The 16116-nt window shown below is 33.5% G+C and overlaps 1 long non-coding RNA gene across 4 annotated transcripts in view; it reads left to right on the plus strand.

Moving 5' to 3' along the window:
- The window catches only part of LOC310896416, a 33017-nt gene extending 19201 nt beyond the window's left edge, over positions 1–13816 (plus strand). For 2 of the 4 annotated variants that reach the window (XR_014581461.1, XR_014581462.1), the window contains exon 4: positions 1190–2065. This is a non-coding gene — a long non-coding RNA (uncharacterized lncRNA). Of the gene's footprint in view, positions 1–1189; positions 2066–3689 lie in introns of those variants that run through there. The other 2 variants (XR_014581460.1, XR_014581463.1) reach the window with 2 other exon arrangements.
- The last annotated feature ends 2300 nt before the right edge of the window (positions 13817–16116 follow it).

Genomic DNA, 16116 nt, shown 5'->3' on the forward strand with positions numbered 1-16116 from the left:
TCTGTCTGCCCCTTCTGTTGCATCAGCACCTGTATCCATCTTTGTGCTGGTTTGGGGAATTTGCTGCTGAAACTGTAGGATTTTAAAGACGTATTGGAGGGTTTTCTGACAGGTTAGACCTCTGGATCAGCCTGCTGTGGAATCCAACAAGTGCTGGTGTTGACACACACAAGGAAATCAGTGCCAGTACTTGTGGCAACAAATTGTTGTATCAGCTTTAGTGTGTCTTTAAACTTCTTGCTTACTCTGCTCCAAGAACAAATTTGATGCATGAGAAATAAGATGAAGGATTTGTGAACAGCTGGAGACTTTGGAGACTTCAGTATCCAGGGAGGAAGTAGAGGGTGGTAGAGTAGAGCTGGAAGGTTTTAATAGGTATATGTAATTACAACAGTTGTCCCTGGAGATTGCCTTCTTCCTCACAGTGAAATACTCAAGGTCATGCCAATTTGGCTGCTAGTATTTACCACATAGATTATAAAGATGAGAATGGAAAACTCTGTGTAACACTTAGCTGACACTAACTTGGCCATATGCTATGATTCCTGAGCCTGAAGGCTACAAGTTGCAGGAAATGGTTCTGTTGGTTCTGACCCAAACACGCTGCTGGTTGCCAGCCCTTTCTAGGCTGTTGGGAAATGCGAAGCAGACATGACATTTGAGCTGTGCTGTTGCAGCATGTAACACTTAAAATCTTAAAGAGACTAATATCTTAATTCGTTAAGGGAATTAAGGCCCTGTAACATGCTAGCTTTCATCCAGTGGTTTCTAGGAGAGAAGGAAATCATGAAGTATGGAGAGGAATCTTGAAGCTGGCCCTGCTTTAGTGAATTCTATCATTTAGTTCAGCTGCTGTGAGAGTCATCCTGCAAGGGTTGCTGCAGGCAGATGACCACAAAGACTTCAATTTGTTGTGCGTAAAAAAAACAAGCCCAACATGGCAGCAGTCTGACTGGCAATTTATCAAAGCAGGTTTGCAGTTCCCAAGTGACCCCAGGAATCTCAATGGCAGTCTATCAAAGTAAAAGTATTTACTAATCATGTGGATGTTTGTTCAAAAGCAACAAAGCCACTTGCAGAGGACTTCAGAAAGTTTAAAGATTCATTAATTTAAGACCACAAAGGTTTCTGCTGAAAGTGGAACCGGTGTAGTTGAAAACCAGCAAGTATTCTTGTTTTGTTTCACTAGATGGTTGAACAAACCCAGGTCCAAGGGAAGAAATGGATGTAAGGGGTAGAAGGAAAGTTAGTTAAGATTGAAGGCTATAATCCTAACTTTGATAACTTCTGCAGTGTAAGTAATTATTCTTTTCTACCTTGTAAGCTAATGAAGTGACGCTTGAGAGGACTACAGACTAAATCAGTGAAGTGTCTGTGTGTATTTTGTTTTTACACTTTTTTTTCCTTTGAAGGGCCTTCCATCCTTCTATTCTATTAAACGCAAGTGGAATTTAAAATAAGAATTATGTATATAATATGTACATATATATATATACATATGTATATGATATACCTATTACATTTTATAAAGATAGAATTTAAATTCAAACTTAGGGCCCATTCAATTTTTTTAGTCGAAGAAGATCTTCCTGAGTTGGAGATGAGAGGATCTCAAAAATGACTGCTCTTCATGGTCTCATCTGTCCTAGTGGAGGGAGTCTGAGATGAGCTGAAGCACAGGGCAAGGAGATCTTAAGAGACAGGAAAACTGAAAAGAAAGAATAAAGGGAAAAATGGTAGGAATGCTGATGAAGACTCCAACATGTTAGAATAAACAGGGAATTATAAGAACCAAGGAATGTAAAATAAAGAAATGGAGATTTACTGAATTAAGGATTTTTTTTTCTTTAAATCTAGTCCATAGAAGGTTAATCATTACTACAATGTAGTTCATTGTTTTTATTAATTCCTTTGCTAGGAACTACAACTGGTAGAAAAAAAATCGGTAATATCTCTATTAGCTGATAAATTTTTGAAGTCCTATTTTTTTGCTATTAGAAACCTTTTACAGATATTAAGATTTTTTTTTTTTTCAAAACATGCCATTAATGACCTTAAAGATTGACTGTGGCAAAAGACAATGACAAAACATGGACTATAGAAACATCTAAACACTTTTCCCTAAAATAAGTTTTTTAAAACCATATAACAACAGCAAGCCAAAAAGAATTTCTAAATATTAATGCAGCAGAAGAAATTCTTTGTGTCTTTGGGGTCATAGCTTTGAGCTGTCTGAGCTGTGCTGGAACTCTTGCATGATAAGATTTTCCACTTCTCTTAGCGCAAAGAGGAAGATTGAGTCTCTTAGGCTGTTTTTAAAATGATCCATATCCCTTAGAAAAGTTTCAGAATGTATGACTTGAAATACTGTTCTAATTCTCTGGAATCAGATTAAACATTTGTATAACTGTTCTCAGAAATGTTTTTGTGTGTATATATTCATGTGTTTGGTGATCTAATAACATTTTCCACGTCGGGTGGGAAGAGAGTAAACTAGTTTTCAATTTCCTGTTTTCAAAGAATACATAATAAATTCTTAATTAAATAGTAACATAATAAGCATATGTTGAAAGATGAACTATGATGATATTGTTCAGGTCTTTGGATGGTAAGTATATTCTTGAAATAGTAACTAGTTGACAAAACTTAGGCATTATCATTTTCTACCAAAACTAGTGTGAGTTGTCACTAGTGTGAAGAGAGCAATGCAGGGAGAGTACCTTCATAAATTTTGCTTAATTCAGACAATCAAGTTAGGTGCGTATAGTACATTTTGGAATCTTCATTCACTGACTGATGAGTCTGGATTGATGCTTAGGTGCCAAAAATAATATCTAAAACTGAGTATCTGGTGTAAATTTTTGCTTCACATGCAAATGCATTCTTAGCACCTCAAGTATGGTAACTTTCACTGCCTTGACAGGTACCATGATAAAAGGAGGGCCAGTAGTCACAGAACTTTAGAATACATTTTAGACATTTTCCACAAAATAATTCAAAGTTCAGAAATAAGGTGATAATGTTTCGTGTCTGTTAGTGTGAAGTCTTTGAGAGATTGTTCTTTATTACGCTAGTGGAATATCTTGGTGTGTACTGCATCAATAGTACCATGTAATGAATAGTTTTCAACTCAGATTACTTTAATTCATTGTTGAATATTTATAAAGCACACGTGTGCTTCAGGGAGAAGCGTGAAGAAAGGTAATGTAGAAAACATTGTTCATTGTCTTGGGGGTTTTGCCAGATGTGTTTTACAAAGAGGTGGGTGCACTCTCAATCTGGAACTCAGCTTTAGGTCTGATTATTGTCAGTAATAATAGAGTATGACTCAGTCAGAGTCCAAAATTTAAATGTCTTTACTGAATTTTGCATTCTCAAAGGAGGACAGTCTCTCAGCAGGTGTTAATGATGAGGTGTTTGCTAATTTACAGTGATGAAACTTTATGAAATTCCTGAAATTAAGGATTGAATTTTTTAAATGTAACAAAACCTGTACTCTTTAGTGACTTTTCTAGAAACAAAGGTTCTAATATTTCACCACTAGCAAAAAGAAAGGCTTTTAATACCTTTTTTCTTTAAATAAAAACTGCTTCAAAGGTATTTTTCTTATATAAAAAAAAAATGCAAACATCTTTTTCTTTTTGCAATGTTCACCTTCATTAACACAACTTGCTGACTTCCTTCCTCAGCTACAGTTCTTCCTACACTCAGAGGTCAGAAAAGAGCAAGATCAACAAGCCACACATCTGGCTGTCTCTCTTTCCAACTGGAACAAAGAAACATTTTTTTAAATGGCTTTTTGAGTTAATTGTAAACAATTTGGTTTTGGAGTCGCTGACTTGCAGCAAATGTTTGTCGTAGGCGGATGTAGGGAAAAAGGACTATGTCCTAATGCAATTCCTCTGTGACCAGTGAGGAAAAAAAAATCCCCTTTTTTAATTAAAAAAAAAAAGTAAAAGGAAAACAAAAAGAATGTCTTGATTCTTCTAGCATTGTATGTTCACATGAGTACATGTATAGGACATTTCACAAGCTTAAAATACATGCTTTGAAGTGGTAAAGAGAGACAGAAGTAATTGCTTATTTCATTTTCCTAGACTTATACAGTGACACTAGTTTTTTCCTTTTTATTTTCAGCAGTTCTACGTATAAAGTGACAGTGATAAAAGATGAGGGACTAACAATAGGAATAGAATAAACCTATTTTAAAATGAGAGTTTCGATCTAATACATTTTTCTTCTATTTATATTGTTTCTAAATGCTTTTGCTCCAGTAAACTTTTCTCAGAAACCCATATTTTCTTTCTTTTATTATTAAGTAACATTTTGAAAACTGACCCTTAACTAATTACTGAAATGTTATAAATACTTTTCTTACTTTCAAATGGATGGTATTTTTTAAATACCTTTTAGCATCAATTAGCAACAATCAATTAGTTTACCTGATGTATTAGATTTAATTTTTTTTAAAAAGTATTTCATCTAAAGTAAAATAAACATCTGGTGTGACTTCTGGTGCCTTTATATTTTACAGTAGGAAGTACTAGAACTGTTGATGCACAACAGTTCTGAAATGCCAGCTACTTTTTAAATATCTTATAATACCTTTATCTAATTTGAGCTCATATTACTGTAATATTTTTGGTTTGTTTAATATGTCTATCATGATAGTTTTATTTCTGACCTGACTATTCTGCTAGATATTTGCAAATGTTCTTGTTTCTATTCTGCTTGATATTTGCATGAAGAATAAGCTGGTAATGTTGGTTTTCTAATATATTTGCCTGTTTGGAACTCTGTCAAAAGATCTGACAAACTTAAATAAAATGAAACATCCAAAGAAAATGTTTTCCATGAATTTGTTTCTAGGAGGAAAAACGAACTGTACTATGATTATTTTTTGTCAAATTTACATGTTTGAGTTGATAATGCCACTTAGTGGATAATAGCCTTAACTACAGTCTTTTGCAAAAACAAATCAAGTAGCATAAAGTTATCCTTTTCTATATTGTAGTTTTCTTCCTGGCTAGAATATGGTGATAGTAGCATGTTTTCAAAGAACCTTCTGTTACCAGTATTTTATGAAGTTCATGATAGTCAGTGCAGGTTCTGGATGAAATGTGTTAAAAAGTTGGAGTCATTTAATACAGAATGTTAAACTTCTTAGAAGAAAGTAAGGATCTTCTCATTTGTATATTTCACTTGATTTGAAAGATTAAACATTCTCAGTCTTATTGTATTGATTCCTTAGGCTAGTGAAATATAATTGTTAGTAAGCTAAAGATAATGGTGTTTCAGGTAATGAGTTCTTTTGGGCATTTATGGTTGAAAGATTGTGTGGCTGGGCAAGCCATGACCTCGAACAAGCCAATTCTTCAAGAACTGAGTTGAAGAGGACCTAATTGAAAGTGGTCAGTGCCTTTTCTTGGATGGCACTGAAGAGAGTATATGCAAAAGGAGAGAGTATAGCACTGGGCTAGATCCTGTTTTAACTGGAATCTTTTGTAGACTTCAAATAATTCTGCTTTGGAATAACAGAAAGGTGAGATAGATGCAAAAGGTCTATTCAGTCACTACTTTACAGTAACTACTTGAAGTATATTCTCTCCATTCTTTCCAAGGATTTTTTCTTTGCTTAGAAAAGATGACAGTGCTAATAACTTGGTGTATCTGTTAGAAAATTTAAATACATAGAAATTCATACTTTGTATCTGACAGAAATAATCTATTTATTTATTTTGATGGAAGAAATTGTTTCCCCTGTGGAAACACACTGGTTTAGGCCTGGTTTAGGACTCTTTCAGTCTTTAAACTGTGTTCTTTGAACTCTTTATTCCCTAAGTAAATTTCCATTGCTTCCCATCAGCCCCCCAAATCTTCAACTGTCATTTCATTTGAGCATTTTTTACTAAATCTCTCATTTTTTTTCTGAAGTTTTCAGCTGCACTACTTTTATTAATGTCAGTTGAATAAACTACAAGTAAAATACTGATTGGCTCTGAGGAGAAAGAAGAAAACATAATTAAATTTCCTGTCATCTTCTAATGCTTTATTACAGACTGGTTGTAGTACTGATGAAGATTGAAAGAAAACACTGATTTTGATTTGCCTAAATAAAACTTTTTTTTTTATTTTTTTTCCAGAAAATTTATATCTTCCAATCATTATGTTTGTTTATAATGAAATTGGGAATAATTTAGTTTTTTTCTTCTGTCTCACCCCATCCTCTAAAGAACTCACATCATCTAAGTAAGGAGCTGAAATTAACCTGAGTTTTATGACTCTCTTAGAGCTGAAATCACAGAGATATTCTGCTGTGTGCTTTACTGCTGTACAGCGGTTTGTGTCTCTAGACACATAGAATAGATAGCTTTGAGTCAACAAATAGAAGGCTTTGGTTAAGTAGATTATTTTAATCTTGATTCACATTATTTTGTTACAATTTAAATCTTAATTTATATTCTTCCCCTTTAACAAGCAACTAATTCTCAGTTCTAGGTTAAATATAATGATTTGCAACTTTGTGTGTAGTATCTATGTATATATGTTGTGTTACATCTGTGTGCATGTATGATTTATATACTGAATTTAACATTTTTAATGAGTTATGTATCTGTACCTAAAATATTTTTAAATGAACTATTTAAATAATTTTTAGTTGGAATTTTTTGTTAGAGGTAATGACTGATGCCTTTACAAGGGTACTTTTACTTTTGATTTATCTCACCTCTAAGTGTGAATAGAAAATTCTTACATCCTTTTTAGGTAAAAATAAACCGTACTAAGTTTTGCTGTAAACATAATTATAGTGTCTATTCTATAGTTTCTAGTTCTAAAACTAGAATTGCCTCTCAAACAGCAGTATTCGACAAAGGCAGTAAAAAACTGTTGAAGCTAACTCTACCTACCTACATACATTTTCGATTGGCATTTTTAAACTAGTGTATCTCATCCTGTGTATTTATTTTTTAGTCAGAGACTATGAAGGGAAAACCAGATTTCTTCTTTTTCAGGTTGTAGTCTGCTTCTTAACTTCCAAAGAAAAAGTGGTAATTGAAACTTCTTGAATAACTGTAAACAAAAATGGTGTTTCTGTTCACACAGAGGAAACAACTGCTGCCAAAGACCAATGTAGCACGTTACATGCTGGGTTGGGATACCCTGCTCAGAACGCTCACCAGCCTCCCAATTTCATTCTCTTCTAAGCCTGGTTAATAATACACCATTGAACATTTCAGGAAAAATGATGGTTTCTGTAATTTTAGATGCAAGTTTGCGGTCACTTTTAAACTAAATTTTGAGTTTCAGTGGGAGGAAGGGGAAAACAATGTAATGGTTTTGATACTTGTTCTGAAATTTGGTTATTAAAATACTATCTAGATTAGTTTGGCTTTAGTTACAAAAGGAAGTAAAGGTAGAGAAGAAATTCACCCACTGATAGTGTAGCTGTATTCCCTGCAAAAATTCAGTTTCATATGTGCATATATAAACTCATGGTTAGATCTAAGTGCTAGTGCTACTTAAGCATAAAAGTAATAAGCACTTCAGATAAAATATTAGTTAACTAGATTTATTTAGAGCATGAATTTTCATGTGTTTTGTGTAAAAGTGCTAGTTTGTGCTTTCCACAGTATCGTACTGTGCAATGCTGGGTAAGTTAAAAACACTCAAAAATGTGTCTCGGTTTGAGATTCCGATACAGACAGCAGATGGCACCACATCACCAGCAAAAGGCTTCCTGAGCTTGTGTTGCAGCTACTACTCATGTGAAGCCATGTTGAATGAGCAAATGTCTATAGGCTGGTCTATGAGTTTTAAATGTCTCCTTCACAGGAAATCCACTGAGTAGCATTGTAGGGTTGTCAAAACAACCGTACAATGTTCACTTTTGTGCATATGCTTAACTTGCTCACATCATTGAACAATACTCTGTTTTCTTTGTATAATGGGCCACTATAGGCTTGTGCATCTTTTAATGTGAGGGGAATAAGCTGTCATAAATGGGCTTGTGATTAACCATCATGAAAATTAGTCGATTAAGTAAAAATAGATTTTATAGGAAAGTAGAAGGAGGATATAAAGTCACTACTGTGCATCAATTTTACTGTCTTAATAAAAAGTTATTGTGCAAATTTCATTGCTAAATTAAGAACAGCTTCCAGTAGTGATTTGAATTAATTACTAAGAAGCCTGTCAGGGTCAGTATGTTATTTCAATTTTCATTTGCACCATCTAATACAATTTTTAATTAAAAGGATGATTTTTTAATTCAGTACCATCCACAGTGCTCTTCCCTTATTTGTCATAAGGCAAACAGCAGATTTGTTAATGTAGCCAAAAAAGTTTTGGTGGCTTTTAGTAGCTCATATTGGGGCACAAAAATTTGTTTGGTATTCTTTGTACATAAAACATATTAGTTGGAAATAGATTTATGAGGGGATGTGCTCCTTAAAGTATTAGGCACGATGCAAAATTATGAATCTCTTTATGTTTCCATCATTAAGAGGGCTAATGTGCTTGCCTATTAATGGAATACAATTTTCAAGGCAGGATATTTTGCAGCAATGCCATGGTCCCAGGCTTTCTCTGCAAGTTCTAATGAATTGAGTGTCTAATGGGAAAGAGTGAAAGTTAATAAAATAATATCAGGAAGAATTAAAAAATGACACAAGGCTAATGAAGCTAAAAGGAAGTGTTACTGGAATTCATCTATTTCTTTAGCTCCCGTCTAATTACAGATTACACTAATACATTGGAGAAAATATATTCTTCAATATATGGGCCCCCCTTCCCTTTCCTTGACTGTAAGCGCAATCTTTGAAAAAATCTGGAGTTTTAACACCTTTCTAGCTTTATGTTTAATTTATTGTCCAGTATAATGATGAAGTAATTTTTCCTCAGTCTCTCTGCATTCCAGACCATCTGCATTTGTGACTTTGTTTTTGTTTTTGTGTTTTGTTAATTGTTGGTGTTTTGTTTTGTTTTGTTTTGTTTTCCACTCCTTCACTGCAGTGTATTACATTAGTATTTACCGAATTTCTTTTGGATGTTATCTCTAGTTTATCAAAATGATTTTGAATTGTAATCCTGTTTTCCAGAATATTTTTATTCCATTCTAGTTTATTGCATATCTTAAAATGATATTTTCTGCTTCTTTGTCACTGATCAAAAGTATTGGAGAAAAACAGATCTTTACAACAGATACCAAATACAGTATAAAAATACAATAAAAGTGAAAGTCTAAAATAGCCTTTCTTCTAGTAAATTCATCCATGTTTGAGAAACAACATTTATTGCTAATCAACTTCAGGAACTGGTACAGGTAAATGGTTAATTAAACGTCTTAAAGCTTCTTGCCCAGTTCTGTTACTCAGATGCCTCCATAGTTCAATAAACCTTCTTGGGCTTAGGGGATCTCTTAGAATGCTGTCTTGATGATACCTGTGCTTTCCTCCTTTACCCTCACCTGGGAATATATTGGAATTTTTTCTCTTACCCTTTTCTGAATTAAAAAAAATATATATATATTTATACATATATATTACCATCCAGCCTATTTACAGTGTTTTTTTAATATATTTTTCTTCTTTCTAGTAGAATTGTTGCTATTTTCGACAACAGCATTAATGTAACGCAAATGAGTCAGCAAATTTTCTTATTTTCTGTAAGGAGATATTAAGTATGACCAGTATTACACGAATGGAAGTATTTTAAACTAATAGCAACTAATCCCTAAAAGGTCTACATTTCATCTTTAATTGCCAAAATCTTGAGCAATTGATATATACAGTATGTCAGCTATAGCTATCTTAATTCTGACAGTATCAATATACTCCTTTGATCGAAATTAATTGTCTGCTTAGTGTTGTAAGATATCATTTGATTTCTGACTCCTATTCTAGAAAGGAATATGTATAAAGACTGATTCAGATCTGTAGCTTGTAGATCAGCCTCCTTCAAACTAGAAATACATATTTAGCAAACAAAATGCACTATGCCCTACGTATTGACACATTCAGAGCAGGTCAGTAGCAAATATGCAGTAAGAAATCCAGTCACTGTAGGATTTATGTCTGGCTTGACTGAGGTTTTATGTGCTGTTTTGGTATTTAAGTATTAAAAAGAGAAGTAAAATAGATAAAGAACAAAGTTAGCATGCAAAGACTTATTCCCATTATCAACTTTCTCAAGAAATAACTTGAAAATAAAAATCACTTTGAGGAAAATCTTTGCTGTTGCTGTACAAAGAACTAGGATATGTTGGGTTTCAGCTTTTTGTTTCAGACACATACTTTGGATTTTCTATGAGCATAGTATGAAATGTTATGTATGGCATAGTCAGAAGGTTGAATAATTGGCAGTCATTAAAAGGCAGAAAGAGGAGCAACTTTTTTTTTCTTCCTGATTTTTCATTTGAATTCTGTTTCTGATTCTGTATGTAAGACTGTATGGGATCAGTAGTAGATTTTTTGCTTGTAATATCAACAAATGCTGAAAGCAGATGCCCTTTGAAATGGAAGTTCTAAAGCACTAAGTCAAACTGTACCTGGAAAAAACGGTTTTGTTTTGAAGGAAAAAACACTTAAACTAGCTAAACCTGTTCTGTTTCTGTTACGGATACCTTTAACAGGTATCAGCTGGGTAGACATTAGAATCTTGTTTAGCTTACGTGATTGAGGCTCTATTTCTTGGGCGAGGGGAGGAATTTAACCCCTGTTGGGTGTGTGAGCATCTGTGGATGTGATGCCCATAGTCAATGAATTGGATTCAAAATGTACTTACCGTGTAGTTAGGTGGAAGCATCAAGTACAACAGTGGTTCCTTCATTCAAACATAATTTTCTTCTAATTATTTCATTGGCTTCCATTCTTTTTTATTGTGACCTGTAAGTCAGAATCCCAATAGTTTGCTTGCCTGGTCTTCATTCTTTCATGATGTCTCTTTTTAACATCATGCACTTTGAAAATATATAGGTATTCTCTTCAAAGTGTGTTCAGGTGTGAGGGTTGGCATGTTGAAAAATTCCCCATTAAATAAGTTTTAAGTTCATCTGAGGTAATCCTTTTCTTTACCTTTTGATTTTAGTGAAACCACGAGCCAAGCTCTTTGCTCCTTGGGGCTACAGGTTCTCATATTGTTGGCCAACTCTTTTAACGTTTTATGATTATTTAAAAATGTATTTGTCATTACAAACCATTTATTAACTCCTGCTGATACGCCTCACCTTTCTTGTAGCTTTCAGTTGTGTCCCACAATCTACCTGTCCGTTGACAGTAAAAGCTCTTGGCTTGAAGCATTGTTTTTCTAGGAACTGTAATAAAATAATTGTTCAAAGCAGAAATTATTATTTTATCTTTGATTACTTTCACCTTGAGCAACATTCTTCTGTTGTTCCACTTTTCACTTTTCTACATCTGTCTTGGGGGTTTGAGTTTTGTTGTGTTTTGTGTTGTGTTTTTTGTTTGTTTGTTTTTGTCTGTTTATCCTTCACCTGGGCAAGGAATGTGAGGTACTGGTTTTTCTTCGCTTGTTTGGAAGTACTCCAGTCTCTCTGTGTGCCATCACTCTGTGGATGATTCCAAGAACTGCATCAATTCCAGTTTGCTTGGAGTTAGTCTTACATTAAGAGAGTAAGTGTTAATATGTTTGTTGCACAGCAGAAGAAGAAAAAGCAAAAATATTAGTAATAGAGTAGGCAGACGCAGCTAAAAGCAATCTTTTATATCCTCCTTCTTCTCCCAAACAAACAAAAAGAAAACTAATGATATAGGGTTTTCTTCAGAAAATGAACTTGGTTATCATTTTCAAGAAATTTTGATGATGTTCAATCAGCATTTTTTTCATTTTGATTTTATTCCTTAATATAATAAGACTGTTTTCTGAGTCTTGCACTTCTGCTATGTTCCCGTAGAAGTGCCTCAACAAATTTCGTAGGTAAATATCACAACAGTTTGGAATTGTGCTTTTGATCTGAGACATCATTTTGGGTTCAGATGCTGCTGTTTTGTTTTGTTTTGTTTTGAAATCAGAGTCAAGTATTCAGGCAGTAAGGTCAGTTCCATTGCTTTAGTGGTATTAATAGGCTTAGTACAGTACAGTTCCCTCAGACTGTGGACTTGGATGCCTGTCTCTATCAATGTAGATGCACCATTAGAAGTCATAATTCCTAATTACTCCTTGCTGCTTCTGAACTTGGGAGTCTCTGTTTCTCCTGAAACTCCCAGTGGAGCTGCTCGTGAGAACAGTCCCAGCCCCATTTAGTTAGGGTGATCTAAATGAATTTAAGCAGTAGGTATTTGCTGATCTAGCTCATTTTGACAGAAGCCTTTTAGACTGTGTTTATGTAAGCAGGCAGATTTAGGAAACAAAATTTGGCAAAGGAACGCTGATGATCAGCAAAGGGTTGAGCTGGTGAACATGTCTTTTTTCACCAATACAGTGTTTAAATGTTTGTCTCTCTATGTCTACCTTCAACGTAGCTGTAGTGATAGTGATGTTTTTGAGTTTACACTGATGTAAATTACTCTTATAAAGGAAGAATAAATACGTTTTATAAAGTTATTACTTCTTAGCAATATATAGAATATTATAGTTATCAATTAGAAATATTACAAAACTCCACACATCAAAATTATATAATGACATAAAACAGCAAATACACAAATATTTTTAAGAAAGTTTAAATAACATGTTTTTTAGCGTTTGACATGCAAAATTCAGTTGATAATACCCAGTTAGTGAACTCTGGGGAGTGTTTTACTTATCATTATTCAAAAATATATTGATTGCTTTAGTGTAGGAGAAGGAATTTCTTTACCCATCATAAATAGTAACCTGGAGAATGTCCAAACTAAATTAATGCAATTTTAGGAACAAAGTGATGATGCAATAGAAAACCAGTCTGTGTTATTTTTATTTCAAAGCTCAAGACTTTTTAAATACCAGTGAATAGTGGTATATGAAACACAAAATACTAAATGTACCTTCTTGTTTGCTGCTTTTTTATGGTTTGTTTATATCTGTGCAACTAATGAAATGCTGACTATCGAATACGGATTAAACTGTCAACAATACCTTAGTATTTTCTGTATGTTTATGTATATTCTTAGGATAAGCTTTGATGGTTTGGAAAAAGTAGAAAACATGAAGATGCAAACATCATTGTCATGTCATTTTTAAAACATACTGATAAAAGTTGAATTTTTAATGGATTTGGACACTAAGGAGAAGCTGCTGTCATTTAGGATCGCTGCAACAGCAATGTTTTTATGCATGCATTGAGTCTTATTTCAACATTGAACTGATTTTACAGTAAGTAAAGGAAAATGGTTTCCAGTTTAATGAAATGGAATTTTAGACTGAAGATTAAACCTTTCTGGTTCGTTACTGTGCATCAGCTGCATATTTGCATTTCTGTCACAACTGTAGTATAAATACTGACCTATTCAGCATTTATGTCATTAGTTACTTTGAAATCTCATTAAGAAATCACCTTGGAAGTGACTTTTGGTTCCTGAGGTTTGAAAAACTACTAGTTTCCAGGGAAAGACAGTTTGGAAGATCCAAGTCATGGGAAGCAGCAAGCTATAAAGAATAAAATAATTCAGCTTGGGGCACGGCAATATGCTTATCAATACTTCTATTATGGTAAAGGTTGGTCTTCTAATATGGAATTAAAAACTTAATATTGAATGATGACTTATAATTAAAACCAAAATTTACTTTGAAGTAGATCTTTCTTTTAGTTTTGCTTTTAGGAAAACACTAAGAAATTATTTCAAAACATAAAAAAAAAAAAAGATGCATATTTATCAAACACTCAAACCATGCCTTCTAGATGTTGGTGTTGAATAATATCACTTATTTTTTTGGTTTTGTGTGTATTGGAAATTGATGACGTCAAACCAGTGCCTCTAAGACCTCTAGAAAATGCATGTTTGATCCTGAAAATTGGTATAAAGTTTGCAGGAGAGTTCTTGTTTAGTACTTGTGACATGAATAGCTGAATCTATTTTCTAAATGAGGATTGAAGGAGAGGGGAATAAAATGAAAGCAAGCTAAGAAATATAGTAAACGTTCAGGAAAAATATTTAGAAATCTCCACAGCCTTGGTGTGCTATAGTTCTGTAAGAAGGATTAGAAACCAAAGATTGAGCACATGACCTCAAGCTATTCAATGCAAGTAAGGGCTCATTGCTTCAGTTTTTGGCAAAGGAAACAGCTTTTTTGCTGTTCGAAGCATGCTATCAACTATAACAGTCTCTGGATGCAGTGCTAACTTTGGCAGTAGAAGAAATGGTTGGATTCTCTCTGAAGATTGAAGGCAATGAGGTAAGATACAGCTTAAAATGAGCTGAATGTGAAGAATGCAAACTGAATTTAGATTGTGGTAGTATTTCTTGATAATATAAGTGTTTCTTTCTGAGTTCTGAAAAGGAAAATAACTATATATGTATTATCTTGTCCCTCTTAAATGATGTTGATAAAATGCAATATTTCGGTGTGATGAGATGTTAAATTACTCAAGATACAAGGTTTAACGATGTATAAAGTTGTTTGCCCTGTTTGCATGTTTTTTCCCCTTTTTAGGCTAATCAGAAACTTAGGTTCAGTTCATAAAGTGTAGATCTTGTTGCGGAAGTAAAACTGTATTTCTTTTTTCTGCATGTAAATGGACATGACTTTATGAATAATGGAGAATGTTTCTTCATGTTTCAATATTGTGTATGCAAGATGATGCTAATTGTAAAGGGCTTGACAGTCTGCTCACTAGATCGGTTCTGGAGAGAAAATTTTGAAGAAATACTTTATGCAAAGCATTGTGTAACAAAAACCTGGTTTACATGAAGCTGTGTACTCGGAACGGATTGTTGACTAAATTTATATCATTTTATGGGATGACTATGACTGCTTTGAAATCTCCAAGCCTTACATTACCTTCCTAGGTTTTCCTGCTATAGAAATGTATCCTTTATATGCATAAAGCAGTTAGAACTCGTGATACTTTTTCTTCTGTAATGCTTGAGGGAAAATTTGGAAAAAAGCTATGTCTCCTATTGAAGTTTTACCCGTATACATGCTTAGAATCACTTTTGTGTGTGTGTTCTGATTTCTTAAGTGGGAAAAGTCTTAAACTGAAAAATAGATGAGCATCAGATGTAAGCCTCAAGAGCCATGGTTTAGAGTACTGAGAATGTTTATCTTTGAGGCAAAAAACAGTTTTCAATCTGACTTTAAATCTAAAATTACATTTTTCTACATCCCTCCAGGCAGACCCTCTTTATTCTAGCTTTTCATGGTTTAATTCCTCTCTTCTGAGGAAAAAAAGGTTAAGCTTACCCAAGAAAGCTATACTTTCACATAGTTTTAGAATAATGGATCTTTCTAAGGAGCATACCAGTGGGGGGGAAAAAAAAAAAAAAACTTCAAATCTCCTTCCTACTTTTCTCCTATAGAAACTTGCCTTTTTGAGAATTGGTCACTTTTCCTTTTGGAAGTTTTTCTCAATAACTTCACATGTAAATGTTTTTGAGTTGATAAAAGATAAGAATAACAGATAAAAAGTTGTAGAGTCTGAACTTCAGTATTTCTTTCAAGAATACGTATTTTCTTAAAAGTTAAGAAGTAAACTTTTTAGCTTTCTAATACATTATATAGTAATATTTTTTAAAAAATAATTGAGTCATTTTAATGAAATAATGTGTGAATTTATGCTTAAGAATCCAAACCGAGGATTAAGACCTTATTTCTTACTCTGGAATGCTATTCAGTAATCTGAGTCCAGCAACTTAGAGGATTTACAAATATAGATGCAGTTCTGAGTTAGTTTCTTTGCTAAGTAAATAAACTCATAAATATCTGTCTGTACTTAGGAATGTTTTACTGTTGTTTAAATTCCAATTTGATGAATAGAATTATTTCGGTATTTATCCAAGGTATTACTCTCTCCGTCCCCATACATAAATATCACTGAACTGACCATCAAAATGTTTCTCATGGTCCAGAACTTGCCATAATGTTTAATACATGATGCAGACTGTGTCAAGCCCTTAGTTGTAGTATTCTAACTTTACACATATAACTGTTTACGATTTTGTTGCATTTACTAGGTTTGCT

This window comes from Anser anser (genome assembly GCF_964211835.1).
Source record: "Anser anser genome assembly, chromosome: 3".
In the NCBI taxonomy this organism is placed as follows: Eukaryota; Metazoa; Chordata; class Aves; order Anseriformes; family Anatidae; genus Anser; species Anser anser.